The 19,301-nt window shown below is 37.1% G+C and overlaps 1 long non-coding RNA gene across 1 annotated transcript; it reads left to right on the top strand.

Moving 5' to 3' along the window:
• The first annotated feature begins 1,638 nt into the window (after nt 1–1,638).
• Nucleotides 1,639–5,533, top strand: LOC141609343 (uncharacterized). The gene is made up of 5 exons (XR_012527366.1): nt 1,639–1,922; nt 3,023–3,103; nt 3,585–3,837; nt 4,120–4,232; nt 5,465–5,533. It is a non-coding gene; the product is annotated as an uncharacterized LOC141609343 (long non-coding RNA).
• The last annotated feature ends 13,768 nt before the right edge of the window (nt 5,534–19,301 follow it).

The following is a 19,301-nucleotide window of genomic DNA, read 5'->3' on the forward strand; positions in this document are numbered from 1 at the left end:
ACACTTCTCTCTTCAATATCTCTCAAATTATATGTTTAAATATAGTAATATGTATACTCATATGAAAGAGTTTTTCATAAGGAATTTAATGGTATAATTTTTATAATTTTTTAAGAAATGTATTTTTGTAAATATTAAAGTCAAATGCTCGTCTCGAAAAAGCAAAACGTCATATATTAAAAAATGGAGGGAGTAGTTTATAAATCTGTATTAATTCCTCTGTCCCGGTTATTTATTGTCCTTTTTTTTGGGTGTTTTGGTCAATTGTTGTCCTTTCTATTTTAAGAATGAATTTGATGAGCAATTTGATCTTTTACACTTAAATTGTTCCCCTTGTCATTTGGTAATTGGTTCTCTCATCTTTCCTTGGTCTTTGTGTCAAAATTAAAAGACAACAATTGATCGGAACGGAGAGAGTATTCCTTGAAACTGGTAATTTAGTTAAGATAAATAAATAATTGAGACGAACTCGAGTTTTGCAGCAACCCTTTGAATTTTTTTTTTGCCATTACTATATTGGGTTGTTGTATATATTCCTTCGTCCCAATTATTTCTTTATATTTTTGCTTTTTGTGAAGGGTATCTTAGTTAAAGGTAAACAAATGATTGGAACCTGGAACGACCCTTTTAATTTCATTACCATTACTGTAATGGGTAGTTGTTTGATTTTTAATAGGGTTTCTCATTATTAGAAATTGAGCCACCATGGGAAAGCAGCAAGCTGTATGAACAATCAGATATATATGCACACATTTATCTGGTCGAATCTTTACGTACATTGTATATTTGTATGCTTCCTAACTTTGCCGTAATTCAGGTAATTCTTTTTTGGTAAAAGGTAAGTATATTGATATCAACAAAAGAGATATATCATCCCGTATATGAGAGTATTTGGAGTATAACTATGAGAGACAGATAACACAAATTACAAAAATGAGCATCACTAATGATGAGCTAAATGAAGTAGCCAAGTACGATCCCTAGCAACCACAACAGATTTGTTTCGAGCCCAGAAGCGTTGGAGAACATCCTTGAGAATCTGCTGACAAATTTTCCACGGTCTAGCAACAGATTGTTCCACCCGAGCCTTATTACGAACTTTCCAAATATGATAAGCAAGGCTAACATCACTACTACAAAAGTAGACGTAATGCAACATTTTGTGTGCAACACTTACGATTTGTGTTGCAATTTTTAGTTAATTAAACAACGCTTTATTTAAAAATGTTGCTTTTACTTACATAGGGCATCACTTTAAATTAAGTGTTGCAATGTATTACTACAAGTGCAACGTTCTTATACAAATGTTGCATTTTGTCGCAACACTTCAACAACACTTATGTCACATAAGTATATACCCTCTAAAATTTTTTCATTTTTCGTTTTTACGCCTTAAGGTATTTGTCAAAATGAAAAGTTTGCGCCGTTTTTTTTTTTGGGAATTGCAACCATTATTCATTCATTCCCATCTAAAATTTTTTCATTCCTTCTCATTCCTTCACACTGTCTTTTTCATTCACATCCACCGTCACTACTACAAAACCCTTACAATAATGACGCTCCAGTGTCGATGCTTTTAGAAGGCGTCAAGCCTAATTATTGGTTAAAATGAATTTAGACTTTCAGTGTGCCAAAATTTCAAGGCCCGCTCATTTTAACTTTGAGAAAACCCATTTGAGCGCAACAATGAAAAATTAAACTGCAGAACTTTTACTCTATTCTCTAACTAAAGACAAAACCCTACCAGATCTAGAATCTAATTCCTCTCATCTTCAACAGATATGATGAAAACACTCATACCTCCCTTCCTTTGGTTTCCGTCTTCGTTATCTCTAAATTCCATATACGCTTTGACGTTTGCACTACCAAGATGGTTCGATCGTATATTCGTTCAGTTTACTAGCTCGTTCCACAATCCTCTAGTAAGTTGTTACTTCAAATCAACACTAATTTGGAGTATTCCTCATTTTTCGTGTGATTTTAAGTTCAATTATGAAATTTAGGGTTTTGATTTGAAGTTTTTAGATTCAAATTGAAGTTGTTGACTTTGAGTTTCTTTTTTAATCATGTTTCGATTCCATACTTGCAATATTTTCTTTGTAATTTTGTCTATGAAATATCGATTTCACTATTATACTAGATTGCCCAAATGTTATCTTTTGGTAACTATATTGTTTAACATGTTCATTTGTCTTGCTACTGTATTTGAGTAGTTGTCAAATATTGAATAAAGTTTGCTTGAATTCCATGTATGGAAATGGCATATAATCTACATTGATCTCTTTAGAACTTCATTGTAGGTTTTTATGTTTGCTTTTGTTAACTCTAGACCAAGTTTAGTAATGTTAGTAAACATGGATGTTGATTAGAAACTATCAATAATTCTTGTTAAAGATCGTATTAAGGTAACTCTCACAACGGATTATAATAGAGGTGAAAATGAAAGGAGTTTGTGAGACGTCTTAAGTTAAGACGGTGTTAAGACCTACTTAGAAACTATATGCTCACTTTGCAGGGAATACTTATCTTGATGTGGCATCATGGAGTATCGAGAACTCTCTTACTCTGACCATTCATTATTATCATTACAAATTGCTCTTACTTGTTTTATGTTAATAACGTATTTTTAGCAAGGTAACGACTAGGTTACTTTAAAAACATGAATTTGGGATGGGGGACAGGGATATGGATTGGAAAATTCAAATTTTACATTTCTAATGCTATAAATCTGTCTAGTTTCCAAGTTTACATGCTAGGTATGGGTACATGAAAAACATAAACGTTTCTTCAATAGGTCTTTTTAATTTCTTGAGTTTCACGCTTGTTTACCTATCCGTTATAGATTTGCAAAGTCGCACAACAGCCTTTATGATCAAGCTTAGTCTGCTAATATTTGCTTCGTGATATAGTTACCTTCACGTGTTGTTTTTGATAGTTCATGTGGTTGGCTAGTGGGTTCAAAAGGACTTAGAGAAAACTTCTACAGTAAGGAAATGTAGATTAATTTTTGAGTTTGATGCAGTTGTGGTGTTCGATCGTGAGCTTTGAGATGACGATGGTGGTATGGGATTGGAAATATCAAATGCTCTTCATCATTAATAAGGTTGGATAACTTGTTATTTTTGGCTCGTTAGCTGATTTGTAGAAAGTGTTTTACTTGCTTTGTTCTATTAAAGAGAAAATATAGTGAGTATTTGTGAAATAAGGTAGTTTTCCTCAATCAAGCACTTTATTCATGGTATTTCATGCGTTGTATCTTTATTTTATCAATCAAGCGCCAATTTATGTTTGTTGTGTGTTCACATGTTGCTTCAACTTGATAATAGTTTTGATTTCGTATTTCGTACTTGTTAAACTTTGAATTAACTATGTTTGACTCTTTTTTACTGTACTTTAATAAAAGCTTGAGTGACACTACTACTCCCTCCGTCTATTTCATTTATTTACCTTTTTTTTATTCTTTGTGAGGAGTAGTTAATCATGGGTAAACGAATGATTTAGACGGAGGGAGGATTTTTTATGCACTGAACATATGTAATTGAAAGTATTCATCTGACCAAAAGTAATGTTGTTTTACTTAGCAGATAAAAGTTGAATTGCTCTTGCTAAACAGGTACCCCCATCTATTATGCTTATCAGTTTTTAAAATTTAACAAATTTTAAAATACCATCTCCTAGCCAAGTTGGTTTTGAACGGGAATTAAATTATGCTTGTGGAACTAATTTGATTATACTGATGATAAATTTCTTGATCTTTGTTTTCATACTGATTTGCATATGTGAGACGAGGACATTGGCGCCTGACCTTTTTTAATTGTGATTTCCTTATGAACCATGGTATGACTATGTTTAACCAAAAAAGTTTTATACCTAGAATCTAAATTTGATTTGTAGGTGCACTTTTATCTGAACACCATTTTTGTACCATTAACCTCTATATTCATTAAGGGTCTTCTTTTCTGTTTAATAGGTAGCAAGTAATTTATTTTTTTATGTCAGTGTGTGTCTTTATGATTAAACATCTTAAGAATAACGCGTGGCTAATTATCTTACCATCCCAAGGTTCCATCCCAATTCAAAAACATGAACTTTAATCCATTATATGATTGTTCATTGCAGATGCATGTGAGTGTATATCCGTTTGGTGAATGCAACATCAGATTATCATGATAATTTAACCACTGCAGATAGCATGATATCGCTACATCTATTAAATCTCTCACCATCTCAAGGTAATTTTTTCGAACAAGAGTATTAGCTTTTGATCTGGTTTCTATTCGTGAGAACAATTTGTTTTGTCCTTTCTACTTGAGATTATAATGTCTGCTTATTTTCAAGTGTTTAATTTTAAATATATCAGGTTTAGATTTTATATTTCAACAGAGCATCCGATCCTATTTCAGCATATGATTTTTAATTATATTTTTTCTTTTCTGAAAATAACAGGCTGATATATCATGGTATATTCAGTGGCATAGGTGTTTTGGTGTATTAGCCTTGAGCTACTATGAAATTTATGACATATGTAGATGAGCCTCCCTGCCCTATGTGTGAATTTTTTTTTGACATGTTTTTCGTTGTTATCTTTGTACTTGACCTCTGTATAAGAGTTAGATTGGAGATCTCTTGGACATATCCATTTTTCAGGGGGATAGTTTTATAGGGGATTGTTTATATGGGTTATGTCCCTTGCACACTAAGAGGTCCAGACTCTCAGTACACTACAAATTACTACATTAGTATAAATTTTTTTGTGACGCTTTATACTAATGTAGTAATTTATAGGGGATTGTTTATATGGGGATTGTTTATTTATACTAATGTAGTAATTTATAGGGGATTGTTTATATGGGGATTGTTTACATCTTGAGTCAAGTACTTGGCTTCATACATCAAGTACTCTAAGGCATGTTTGTTAAGGCATGTTTGTAGTGTTCAATGCCAAACCAAACAAATTTCATTGTTCTGAAAAATGAGACTGAGTTCATATATGTATTTGTAAGACCTTGGAGGAAGTGGAAGAAACTGGAATATAGCTGATGTAAGAGGTGTGCTATGTACGGAGTATTATCTTACCAATGATAATGATAATGATAATGTCCCTAAAAAGCTGACCAACAGCATTAGTTAATGTCACTGAAACTGGACATTGTTTACACGAGCAACTTTTGTATCTACCCTACTCTAAACAAGGAAAAGGAGTTCTTTATATCACTTTTCTTTTCCTTAAGTTCTTATTGAGTACATGCCAGATCCGTTGACTGACACAAATAAAGTTTTGCAATAAGGTATTCTTTAGATTGTCACATTTATATAAGTGAAATTTTTTGTATTCTGATTTGTATGTCATTCTGTTTATTGTCTTCTATGTGGTCATAAGTTAGACTTGGGACTTTGGGAGTGCTGATTAGTGATTAATTCGAGCCACTTCATGCCCAGTACTCACTTAAAGCAGTACGCTTAGATTTCAGGCTTGGGGACATCTTCAGCAATATCCGCATAAGCTGAACTGAGATGGAGGAGAGCCTCCAGTTGTAACATTCCGTTTGACGTCTATGAGTGTCTTGGTATTGGGTTTGATAGTTGATGATATTATGAAGCTAGCAGCATTAGAGGATGGTAGTTGATTATGTATGGAATTGGTGTCGTGAGAGATATATATGTGGTAGATACGATATAGTGAGTCATGTTGTGGAAGTAACATAGTTGGTAGAATGGGGGTTAAGAGTTCATGTTCTATGTTCGGTCGAGTTCTTGAGTCCTTAGCTAAGTTGTTGTGTCTTGGTTGAGTCAGTATGGTTGTTTTTATGTATGGGTTGAACTTCGGGGACGAAGTTATTTTAAGGAGGGAAGACTGTAATACTCCGTATTTATATGTCTTGGGGTACTCTATCGAGTAGCCCTTACTCTGTCGAGTAAGGGCAAGTTGCGAAATAAAATAGTTTCTGACCTGTTGGGTACTCGATCGAGTAGCTGGGGTACTCGATCGAGTAAGGGGGTACTCGATCGAGTACCTTGGGTACTCGATCGAGTGTCCGGTTTTACGGGGGTTTTTCTCGGGTTTTGTTAATTATGCGATTAAGGTATTTAAACATATTCGTCATTGTTTTAATTCACTTTTACAAAACCTAAAACCCCGTTTAAGAGAGAAAGCGATCACTTCATCTTCCTAATCGCATTCTTAGCAATTCCGAGTTCGACGGTCGGTTCTTGTCGTTTTTCGTGTCGTTGGATTCCTTGCGTCGAGGGTAAGCTTTTAATATAGTTTTTATAATGTTTTGTTAAGATTGGTTAAACCCTAATTTAGGAATTGGGGGTTTTGGTGTGTAGTTTGTGATGTGTAGTCTTTATGTGCTGTATGATAGGAGGAGAATTCGTAGAGGAGCCGTTTTGATACAAATTTGATACCGTCTGCGTGTTGTGCTTTCCAGGTAGGATTTCCTACTCGGTATTAGTCCCATAATGGGATATTGGTGATGTCTTTGTAGTTAGTTGTTTGATATGATGATTGTGACTGTGTTGTGATTGTGGTTGTGTTTGTTGATGGTTCTCGAGATGCGTTCTCGGCTGAGTGGGGTCACTTGCGGGAGTGACTTCACGCCCTAGTTTCGCCCTTCGTGGAACCCGCCACGGAAGGGGATGTGCACATTAATGGGACAGGGTTATCGCTCGTATGATGAGCGGGGCTTAGGTGGGAACGGCTGTCCCCCAGCGGTGGTGGTCCAAAGGACGGTCGGATTGTGATAATGGGAGTTGGTGGTGTGTGTGTGTGTGTATGACAGTTCAGCTTTGTCTGTTTGCCTGATTATTGTTATCTATATTGATTGTGTGATTAGTACTGACCCCGTTTAAATGTTTTAAAAACTGTGGTGATCCATTCGGGGTGGTGAGCAGTTATTGAGCAGGTATGAGACGATGCGTATGGGATAGCTGGGATGAGTCACCACGTTGCAGTTTAGAAGTCTTCCGCTGTGTCTGACGCTTGATAGTATTTTGATAGTAGATAGTTTTGAGAACTTGTATTTCCTTTTATCAGTTTTGGTTTTGAACATGTAATCACTTAAACTATAATTACTTTTAAAGTACGTTTCTTTATTGTCTTATGATATTCATTGCCTCGGGCAACCGAGATGGTAGTATCCTTATACCTGAGTGGTCCTGGTAAGGCACTTGGAGTATGGGGGTGTTACAAATGGTATCAGAGCGACGATCCTGAAACCTGTAACCAATGAATCTAATGAACCTAGGGAGTCTAATTAAAATGAACCCGGGGTAAAAGTTGTAGGAGCTAATGCAAAGGCTTGGGAGACGTCCTAAAGTCGCGAACTCGCCCTACAATTTTGAACCGGTCACCATGGGATATGAGTCGGGATCGCTATGTGTTTATCTTGTGAATTGTGTACCAATATGGTGATGTGTGGCATGTATAAGGGTGATTTTGTATTTTGTTGGTTGAAAGCATGTTGGATGATACTTGGTTTACCATGTTGATTGGAATAGTTGGAAAAGTATGTGAGAATGACGAATGATGTGGTGGAAAAAGGAAATAGTTTATATGTGATGAATAATGATGTGTAGGATGAATGATTTATAATGTGTACATACTAGTAACTTGTGGTTAGAAGATGTGACATGATTTTTCATAATCCTCATTTTGCGTAAAGTTAGATAATAAGTTCATATAATTGTCTCTTTGTGGTATCGTATGCACTTGTAGATGAAGAATGTGGATGAAATAGATGAACCGATTGGAAAAGATGGGGTGTCAATTGCATGAGAATATGAATTTTGTGATTATGAATATGTTTAGGTGATGAAGTTGGTTTGTAATATTGTTGCATTAGTAACATGGAAATAGGATTTGTAAGATACGAGTATGTTTTGTGTTACGAAAAGTTATAAAATTAAGACATGTGGGTAATATGTGATTGGTAAGTTGAATGATATATGTGCATCGAATTATTTGTTGCTTGGCTTTTGAAGTTAGTAACATGTGGTTAGGGATACTGGTTTTATGAGCATCGAGTTGTTTTTGGTTACCATGTTGTCATTTAAGTTGTTTAGAAGTAAAATCAAGTAGTTGTGTTTCCGATTATAGAAATGTTGTCTTTAAACTGTCATAACTTGAGATGTATATATGATTTTGATGTGATTCCAATTGGAGGTGATAGCTTGTTCTCTTACGATTCTAACGATAGGTCACACGCCTAAAACGACCAAGAAATGAGTGAGTTATGGCTGTTTTACGAAAACTGGACAGTGCTGAGAAATTGGGTACTCGAACGAGTAGCTGGGGTACTCGATCGAGTAGGGGGGTACTCGATCGAGTACGTCAGTTACTCGATCGAGTGTCCCTGGTAATTTGTTTTACGTGCTTCTGATCTTCACCTACTCGATCGAGTAAGCCTTACTCGATCGAGTAGGCCTGTACTCGATCTAGTGACCCCTATTTTGGGTCATATGCTTATCTTTTGACTTCGTTGCATATTATGTTTAATTCAAAGGCGTTATTTTGCTTCTTTATGCATTGTTTTACATGTATGTTGGTCTTGACGCGTAAGTTACCCAATTTTGTGGTGTAAAGAGTGGCACCTATGATGAGTATGAGTTCGGTGGGGAGGACATGATTTATATGTGTTGGGATTCGTAAGACTTAATTGAGGCATAGAGCATGTTGTGTGAGACGAGATGAGTGACATGATTGTATGTTGAGTAATGTAAAAGTAAATGAATGTGGGCAAGAGTGATGTAAGTCTAAGGAACGTGAGAATAAAAGGATTGAGAGTAAGGATGTGGATAGTGGCAACTTGAGATGTGTAAAGAATTATGGAGGGAGATGGTTAGGAGTCGTGTGGGACAAGAATATATGTAGTGAAAGTTCGTTTTAAAGGGGTTGAGAAGAGTGGTATATAGTGAACTTTATGGAGACATGTCGCGAGGTGGATTTGTAGACAGTGAATGAGTTTGGGAGATTTGGTTTATTAAGAGATGAAACTACGCTGTGATTTCCTTGGGCAATTAGCGGTATGAAAGGAATTTTGATTTCTAGAGATGTAATTGTTGAACGATGGAACGTTGATTCTATGGATGGATTAGTGGCAAGGGTGATTGATGACATAATAAGAGAATATTTGTGGTAAGAAAGAGTGAGATGATATCGATATGAAATAATTAGATGTGAGTTTTGGAGCAGTGAGAAAGTAACCGGAACACTAAAGAGTTAGGTAGAAGTGATAAGGAGTTGAATGGTTAATTGATTTTGTAGAGTGTAAAAGAAAAGAATGAGGGGAATAAAACTAAGAAAATGTTGACCGGAGTTATGTGATATAGAGGTAAGGAGTCGTCGAGATGTGTGCTACCAATCATGAGGATGTTAGTTAATGGTTATAGAGGAGTTTCGGGACAACATGATTAGTCCGGAGTTTTGAAGAATTCAGAAAGTAAGAAGTTGGTAGAATATCTGCAGGATATGAGATTTTGGTGGAGATTTAGATGATGATACAGTTAAGAATGGTATTGGGAAGAATGTTGAAGTAATTTTGTTGATAGATTTTATGTTCGTTATTTGGGATGTTAACCAAAGATAGGAAATAAATCGTGATATTTGGAGATGAGTGTAAGGATTTGATGTCCTGGGACAAAGTGGTAGTGTTATGGTTGTGACTAGTGGTTAAGGGTGATGGTACATTAGAAAGGTAACAATTAAGGCGGTTGATTTTGCGAGACCGTTGATGTATATGGTTGTGAGAGAGTGTAAGATGTGGTTATATGAGGCGGTTGTTAGTAGTTGAGTATTAATAGTATGGTTATACTTGGCATGAGGTGATGGTTATGCGAATGATGGAATATGCTATGAGGGGCATATGAGTTAAGCTCGGGCGACAGGTAACCTTTGTTGAGTGGTAACTTACGTGATCAGGATTGACTAGGTGGATGTGATTACGGGTTTATGATAAGTGTAAATGTTTGTGTGAGGTTCTGACCTCACAAGAAGTGGTATGGTGTGATAATTATAAAGTTGTTTTATGAATGTTCTGTAATATATATATATGTTGGACACGGTAATTTAATTGAATGATATCTAAAAAGGTAATAATTTGATTAATTTGACATGGCTAATTATAATTTTATGTGTATTAATAACACATGTGTATTCCGTGAAATAGTAGAGATGATGTTCATGAGATGCTTATCTATGTATCCATAAAATATGTTGTGTTATGATTTAGTAAAGTGGATTTGAGTAAGTTTTTCTTGTCTGAAAAGTTATTCTGAGTCAGTGTTTATGGGAGCTGTATGCAGTTGTGATATCTATCGGTGTGGTTGTGGTGCCTCGGGTGGTGATCCGGGCACGGTACATAGTGCTGTGATACGAGTTTTCAAAAGTGCATACCAGTTATACATAGATTGTTGTTTTGTTTGCTGTCGTTCTTTGTGAGTTTTGGTTGAACATGTAGACAGTTGTCTTGCTTATTGATGTTTTCTTTACCAGGTTAAGTTAAGAATGAGGTAGAGTATGATATGAAACAGAGTTGAATATGTTTTCGTTGTTGTCATGGTATAGTGATGTTCTTTTGATGGGACACGGTTGTGAGAGGTTGTTACAGTAATTTTGATCTTGTTCTAAATAAGGCTTTAGTAGACATGGTAATGGAAAATGATTCGTGGAACATGTGTTGTAATGATCCGAAAGCGGCAGGTAGTTCATAATCTTTTGTTGGGACAGTGAGTGTAGGGTTTTGGGGGAATTAGTGTCATATTAAGTTATGTATGAGTTTTGCGGTAATGAAGGAAAGAACTTGAGGATCTGGAATGAGTGCACGTAACAAGTGTGGATCGTGAGTTATGCTTTTGATGATGGGAGTTTCATATAGTTTATATAGAGAGGTATGTCATGTTGCGGTAATGTGGAAAAGTTGAAGTTTTGGGTTAAGATAAAGATTTTGAGGTATAGGTTAGGTGGTGTGACGAGTGAATTGAAGTATGAGAATTGTTTAAGTAAGAGAGCCTTGGATGCATGCATGGCGAGTGTTTAGAGTATAGGAGGTTATCTATGACATGTGATGATGATGAGAATAATGAGAAGATATAACTAAGGATATAATATTAGTAGGTTACGAGGACGTAACATTTATCTTAAGAGGAGTAGGATGCGATAAAAGAGATTTTGATGGTTGTTCATATGGTAGTATATTTGGAAGTAGAGTGTTGGTGTAGCATAAGATATGGATTTGTATATGTTGTGGTTGATAGTGTTAAAGGTCATGACCGTGCTTGTAGTAGCGTGATGTTTAGGAGTGTGAGAATATTTCGCTAGTGTTGACAGTTGGATGATGAGGTTACGAGTGTGAGTAAACTTCGAGGACGAAGTTCCTTTTAAGGGTGGTAGAATGTAACATTCCGTTTGACGTCTATGAGTGTCTTGGTATTGGGTTTGATAGTTGATGATATTATGAAGCTAGCGACATTAGAGGATGGTAGTTGATTATGTATGGAATTGGTGTCGTGAGAGATATATATGTGGTAGATACGATATAGTGAGTCATGTTGTGGAAGTAAACATAGTTGGTAGAATGGGGGTTAAGAGTTCATGTTCTATGTTCGGTCGAGTTCTTGAGTCCTTAGCTAAGTTGTTGTGTCTTGGTTGAGTCAGTATGGTTGTTTTTATGTATGGGTTGAACTTCGGGGACGAAGTTATTTTAAGGAGGGAAGACCGATACTCGTATTTATATGTCTTGGGGTACTCTATCGAGTAGCCCTTACTCTGTCGAGTAAGGGCAAGTTGCGAAATAAAATAGTTTCGACTGTTGGGTACTCGATCGAGTAGGTCAGGGTACTCGATCGAGTAAGGAGGTACTCGATCGAGTACCTTGGGTACTCGATCGAGTGTCCGGTTTTACGGGGTTTTTCTCGGGTTTTGTTAATTATGCGATTAAGGTATTTAAACATATTCGTCATTGTTTTAATTCACTTTTACAAAACCTAAAACCCCGTTTAAGAGAGAAAGATCACTTCATCTTCCTAATCGCATTCTTAGCAATTCCCTGAGTTCGACGGCCTCGGTTCTTGTCGTTTTTCGTGTCGTTGGATTCCTTGCGTCGAGGGTAAGCTTTTAATATAGTTTTTATAATGTTTTGTTAAGATTGGTTAAACCCTAATTTAGGAATTGGGGGTTTTGGTGTGTAGTTTGTGATGTGTAGTCTTTATGTGCTGTATGATAGGAGGAGAATTCGTAGAGGAGCCGTTTTGATACAAATTTGTAGATACCGTCTGCGTGTTGTGCTTTCCGGTAGGATTTCCTACTCGATTAGTCCCATAATGGGATATTGGTGATGTCTTTGTAGTTAGTTGTTTGATATGATGATTGTGACTGTGTTGTGATTGTGGTTGTGTTTGTTGATGGTTCTCGAGATGCGTTCTCGGCTGAGTGGGGTCACTTGCGGGAGTGACTTCACGCCCTAGTTTCGCCCTTCGTGGAACCCGCCACGGAAGGGGATGTGCACATTAATGGGACAGGGTTATCGCTCGTATGATGAGCGGGGCTTAGGTGGGAACGGCGGTCCCCCATCGCGGCGGGTAGTCCAAAGGACGGTCGGGATTGTGATGATGGGAGTTGGTGGTGTGTGTGTGTGTGTATGACAAATTTGTCTGTTTGCCTGATTATTGTTATCTATATTGATTGTGTGATTAGTATCGACCCGTTTAAATGTTTTAAAAACTGTGGTGATCCATTCGGGGTGGTGAGCGCTTATTGAGCGGTATGAGACGATGCGTATGGGATAGTGGGATGAGTCACCACGTTGCGGTTTAGAAGTCTTCCGTCGTGTCGACGCTTGATAGTATTTTGATAGTAGATAGTTTTGAGAACTTGTATTTCCTTTTATCAGTTTTGGTTTTGAACATGTAATCACTTAAACTATAATTACTTTTAAAGTACGTTTCTTTATTGTCTTATGATATTCATTGCCTCGGGCAACCGAGATGGTAGTATCCTTATACCTGAGTGGTCCTGGTAAGGCACTTGGAGTATGGGGGTGTTACAAATGGTATCAGAGCGACGATCCTGAAACCTGTAACCAATGAATCTAATGAACCTAGGGAGTCTAATTAAAATGAACCCGGGGTAAAAGTTGTAGGAGCTAATGCAAAGGCTTGGGAGACGTCCTAAAGTCGCGAACTCGCCCTACAATTTTGAACCGGTCACCATGGGATATGAGTCGGGATCGCTGTGTTTATCTTGTGAATTGTGTACCAATATGGTGATGTGTGGCATGTATAAGGGTGATTTTGTATTTTGTTGGTTGAAAGCATGTTGGATGATACTTGGTTTACCATGTTGATTGGAATAGTTGGAAAAGTATGTGAGAATGACGAATGATGTGGTGGAAAAAGGAAATAGTTTATATGTGATGAATAATGATGTGTAGGATGAATGATTTATAATGTGTACATACTAGTAACTTGTGGTTAGAAGATGTGACATGATTTTTCATAATCCTGTTTTGCGTAAAGTTAGATAATAAGTTCATATAATTGTCTCTTTGTGGTATCGTATGCACTTGTAGATGAAGAATGTGGATGAAATAGATGAACTGATTGGAAAAGATGGGGTGTCAATTGCATGAGAATATGAATTTTGTGATTATGAATATGTTTAGGTGATGAAGTTGGTTTGTAATATTGTTGCATTAGTAACATGGAAATAGGATTTGTAAGATACGAGTATGTTTTGTGTTACGAAAAGTTATAAAATTAAGACATGTGGGTAATATGTGATTGGTAAGTTGAATGATATATGTGCATCGAATTATTTGTTGCTTGGCTTTTGAAGTTAGTAACATGTGGTTAGGGATACTGGTTTTATGAGCATCGAGTTGTTTTTGGTTACCATGTTGTCATTTAAGTTGTTTAGAAGTAAAATCAAGTAGTTGTGTTTCCGATTATAGAAATGTTGTCTTTAAACTGTCATAACTTGAGATGTATATATGATTTTGATGTGATTCCAATTGGAGGTGATAGCTTGTTCTCTTACGATTCTAACGATAGGTCACACGCCTAAAACGACCAAGAAATGAGTGAGTTATGGCTGTTTTACGAAAACTGGACAGTCTTTGAGAAATTGGGTACTCGAACGAGTAGTCAGGGGTACTCGATCGAGTAGGGGGTACTCGATCGAGTACGTCGCCATTACTCGATCGAGTGTCCCTGGTAATTTGTTTTACGTGCTTCTGATCTTCACCTACTCGATCGAGTAAGCCTTACTCGATCGAGTAGGCCTGTACTCGATCTAGTGACCCCTATTTTGGGTCATATGCTTATCTTTTGACTTCGTTGCATATTATGTTTAATTCAAAGGCGTTATTTTGCTTCTTTATGCATTGTTTTACATGTATGTTGGTCTTGACGCGTAAGTTACCCAATTTTGTGGTGTAAAGAGTGGCACCTATGATGAGTATGAGTTCGGTGGGGAGGACATGATTTATATGTGTTGGGATTCGTAAGACTTAATTGAGGCATAGAGCATGTTGTGTGAGACGAGATGAGTGACATGATTGTATGTTGAGTAATGTAAAAGTAAATGAATGTGGGCAAGAGTGATGTAAGTCTAAGGAACGTGAGAATAAAAGGATTGAGAGTAAGGATGTGGATAGTGGCAACTTGAGATGTGTAAAGAATTATGGAGGGAGATGGTTAGGAGTCGTGTGGGACAAGAATATATGTAGTGAAAGTTCGTTTTAAAGGGGTTGAGAAGAGTGGTATATAGTGAACTTTATGGAGACATGTCGCGAGGTGGATTTGTAGACAGTGAATGAGTTTGGGAGATTTGGTTTATTAAGAGATGAAACTACGCTGTGATTTCCTTGGGCAATTAGCGGTATGAAAGGAATTTTGATTTCTAGAGATGTAATTGTTGAACAGTAAACGTTGATTCTATGGATGGATTAGTGGCAAGGGTGATTGATGACATAATAAGAGAATATTTGTGGTAAGAAAGAGTGAGATGATATCGATATGAAATAATTAGATGTGAGTTTTGGAGCAGTGAGAAAGTAACCGGAACACTAAAGAGTTAGGTAGAAGTGATAAGGAGTTGAATGGTTAATTGATTTTGTAGAGTGTAAAAGAAAAGAATGAGGGGAATAAAACTAAGAAAATGTTGACCGGAGTTATGTGATATAGAGGTAAGGAGTCGTCGAGATGTGTGCTACCAATCATGAGGATGTTAGTTAATGGTTATAGAGGAGTTTCGGGACAACATGATTAGTCTGGAGTTTTGAAGAATTCAGGAAAGTAAGAAGTTGGTAGAATATCTGCAGGATATGAGATTTTGGTGGAGATTTAGATGATGATACAGTTAAGAATGGTATTGGGAAGAATGTTGAAGTAATTTTGTTGATAGATTTTATGTTCGTTATTTGGGATGTTAACCAAAGATAGGAAAGAAATCGTGATATTTGGAGATGAGTGTAAGGATTTGATGTCCGGACAGTGGTAGTGTTATGGTTGTGACTAGTGGTTAAGGGTGATGGTACATTAGAAAGGTAACAATTCTGAAGCGGTTGATTTTGCAGAGACCAGATTGATGTATATGGTTGTGAGAGAGTGTAAGATGTGGTTATATGAGGCGGTTGTTAGTAGTTGAGTATTAATAGTATGGTTATACTTGGCATGAGGTGATGGTTATGCGAATGATGGAATATGCTATGAGGGGCATATGAGTTAAGCTCGGGCGACAGGTAACCTTTGTTGAGTGGTAACTTACGTGATCAGGATTGACTAGGTGGATGTGATTACGGGTTTATGATAAGTGTAAATGTTTGTGTGAGGTTCTGACCTCACAAGAAGTGGTATGGTGTGATAATTATAAAGTTGTTTTATGAATGTTCTGTAATATATATATATGTTGGACACGGTAATTTAATTGAATGATATCTAAAAAGGTAATAATTTGATTAATTTGACATGGCTAATTATAATTTTATGTGTATTAATAACACATGTGTATTCCGTGAAATAGTAGAGATGATGTTCATGAGATGCTTATCTATGTATCCATAAAATATGTTGTGTTATGATTTAGTAAAGTGGATTTGAGTAAGTTTTTTATCGAAAAGTTATTCGAGTCGGTGTTTATGGGAGTCGTATGCGATTGTGATATCTATCGGTGTGGTTGTGGTGCCTCGGGTGGTGATCCGGGCACGGTACATAGTCTTTGTGATACGAGTTTTCAAAAGTGCATACCGATTATACATAGATTGTTGTTTTGTTTGTTTGTCGTTCTTTGTGAGTTTTGGTTGAACATGTAGACGGTTGTCTTGCTTATTGATGTTTTCTTTACCAGGTTAAGTTAAGAATGAGGTAGAGTATGATATGAAACCGAGTTGAATATGTTTTCGTTGTTGTCATGGTATAGTGATGTTCTTTTGATGGGACACGGTTGTGAGAGGTTGTTCTGATAATTTTGATCTTGTTCTAAATAAGGCTTTAGTAGACATGGTAATGGAAAATGATTCGTGGAACATGTGTTGTAATGATCCGAAAGCGGCAGGTAGTTCATAATCTTTTGTTGGGACAGTGAGTGTAGGGTTTTGGGGGAATTAGTGTCATATTAAGTTATGTATGAGTTTTGCGGTAATGAAGGAAAGAACTTGAGGATCTGGAATGAGTGCACGTAACAAGTGTGGATCGTGAGTTATGCTTTTGATGATGGGAGTTTCATATAGTTTATATAGAGAGGTATGTCATGTTGCGGTAATGTGGAAAAGTTGAAGTTTTGGGTTAAGATAAAGATTTTGAGGTATAGGTTAGGTGGTGTGACGAGTGAATTGAAGTATGAGAATTGTTTAAGTAAGAGAGCCTTGGATGCATGCATGGCGAGTGTTTAGAGTATAGGAGGTTATCTATGACATGTGATGATGATGAGAATAATGAGAAGATATAACTAAGGATATAATATTAGTAGGTTACGAGGACGTAACATTTATCTTAAGAGGAGTAGGATGCGATAAAAGAGATTTTGATGGTTGTTCATATGGTAGTATATTTGGAAGTAGAGTGTTGGTGTAGCATAAGATATGGATTTGTATATGTTGTGGTTGATAGTGTTAAAGGTCATGACCGTGCTTGTAGTAGCGTGATGTTTAGGAGTGTGAGAATATTTCGCTAGTGTTGACAGTTGGATGATGAGGTTACGAGTGTGAGTAAACTTCGAGGACGAAGTTCCTTTTAAGGGTGGTAGAATGTAACATTCCGTTTGACGTCTATGAGTGTCTTGGTATTGGGTTTGATAGTTGATGATATTATGAAGCTAGCAGCATTAGAGGATGGTAGTTGATTATGTATGGAATTGGTGTCGTGAGAGATATATATGTGGTAGATACGATATAGTGAGTCATGTTGTGGAAGTAACATAGTTGGTAGAATGGGGGTTAAGAGTTCATGTTCTATGTTCGGTCGAGTTCTTGAGTCCTTAGCTAAGTTGTTGTGTCTTGGTTGAGTCAGTATGGTTGTTTTTATGTATGGGTTGAACTTCGGGGACGAAGTTCTTTTAAGGAGGGAAGACTGTAATACTCCGTATTTATAAGTCTTGGGGTACTCTATCGAGTAGCCCTTACTCTGTCGAGTAAGGGCAAGTTGCGAAATAAAATAGTTTCTGACCTGTTGGGTACTCGATCGAGTAGCTGGGGTACTCGATCGAGTAAGGGGGTACTCGATCGAGTACCTTGGGTACTCGATCGAGTGTCCGGTTTTACGGGGGTTTTTCTCGGGTTTTGTTAATTATGCGATTAAGGTATTTAAACATATTCGTCATTGTTTTAATTCACTTTTACAAAACCTAAAACCCTGTTTAAGAGAGAAAGCAGTCACTTCATCTTCCTAATCGCATTCTTAGCAATTCCCGGAGTTCAGACGGTCGGTTCTTGTCGTTTTTCGTGTCGTTGGATTCCTTGCGTCGAGGGTAAGCTTTTAATATAGTTTTTATAATGTTTTGTTAAGATTGGTTAAACCCTAATTTAGGAATTGGGGGTTTTGGTGTGTAGTTTGTGATGTGTAGTCTTTATGTGCTGTATGATAGGAGGAGAATTCGTAGAGGAGCCGTTTTGATACAGCTGTAGATACCGTCTGCGTGTTGTGCTTTCCAGGTAGGATTTCCTACTCAGTATTAGTCCCATAATGGGATATTGGTGATGTGCTGTAGTTAGTTGTTTGATATGATGATTGTGACTGTGTTGTGATTGTGGTTGTGTTTGTTGATGGTTCTCGAGATGCGTTCTCGGCTGAGTGGGGTCACTTGCGGGAGTGACTTCACGCCCTAGTTTCGCCCTTCGTGGAACCCGCCACGGAAGGGGATGTGCACATTAATGGGACAGGGTTATCGCTCGTATGATGAGCGGGGCTTAGGTGGGAACGGCTGCGGTCCCCCATCGGGCGGGCGGTCCAAAGGACGGTCGGGATTGTGATGATGGGAGTTGGTGGTGTGTGTGTGTGTGTATGACAGTTCAGCTGTCTGTTTGCCTGATTATTGTTATCTATATTGATTGTGTGATTAGTACTGACCCCGTTTAAATGTTTTAAAAACTGTGGTGATCCATTCGGGGGTGGTGAGCAGTTATTGAGCAGGTATGAGACGATGCGTATGGGATAGCTGGGATGAGTCACCACGTTGCAGTTTAGAAGTCTTCCATTTGTGTCGACGCTTGATAGTATTTTGATAGTAGATAGTTTTGAGAACTTGTATTTCCTTTTATCAGTTTTGGTTTTGAACATGTAATCACTTAAACTATAATTACTTTTAAAGTACGTTTCTTTATTGTCTTATGATATTCATTGCCTCGGGCAACCGAGATGGTAGTATCCTTATACCTGAGTGGTCCTGGTAAGGCACTTGGAGTATGGGGGTGTTACACCAGTAATCCAGTGTGAGCTATGTCTTGGGCTATGATATATAGAGGTCGTAGGAATTTTTTTGAAGAACTAAACACATGCCATTCTGTTCTTCTAATTTAAATATTGCATCATTCTTGCAGGTTTGTACAAATCTTAAAGATACATTTAAATGCTGGTATATCTGAAATGAGTAAGCAGATTGTAGTACACCTGAATCTGTGTTGTCTGTGAATTTTATGTTAAATTAGTGAGCTGCAGTCCTCTGATCACCATTTAGCTCCCTATCCCTAGATGTGCTAAATCATTTCTAGCTGCAGTCCTAGCCACCATTTAACTTCATCTTGTGTATCCACTCTCGATCTTCTCTGGAAATTTGAGCACACAATCATGTTCACATTTGTCCCATAACCAAT

This window comes from Silene latifolia, chromosome 10 (assembly GCF_048544455.1).
Source record: "Silene latifolia isolate original U9 population chromosome 10, ASM4854445v1, whole genome shotgun sequence".
Lineage (NCBI taxonomy): Eukaryota > Viridiplantae > Streptophyta > Magnoliopsida > Caryophyllales > Caryophyllaceae > Silene > Silene latifolia.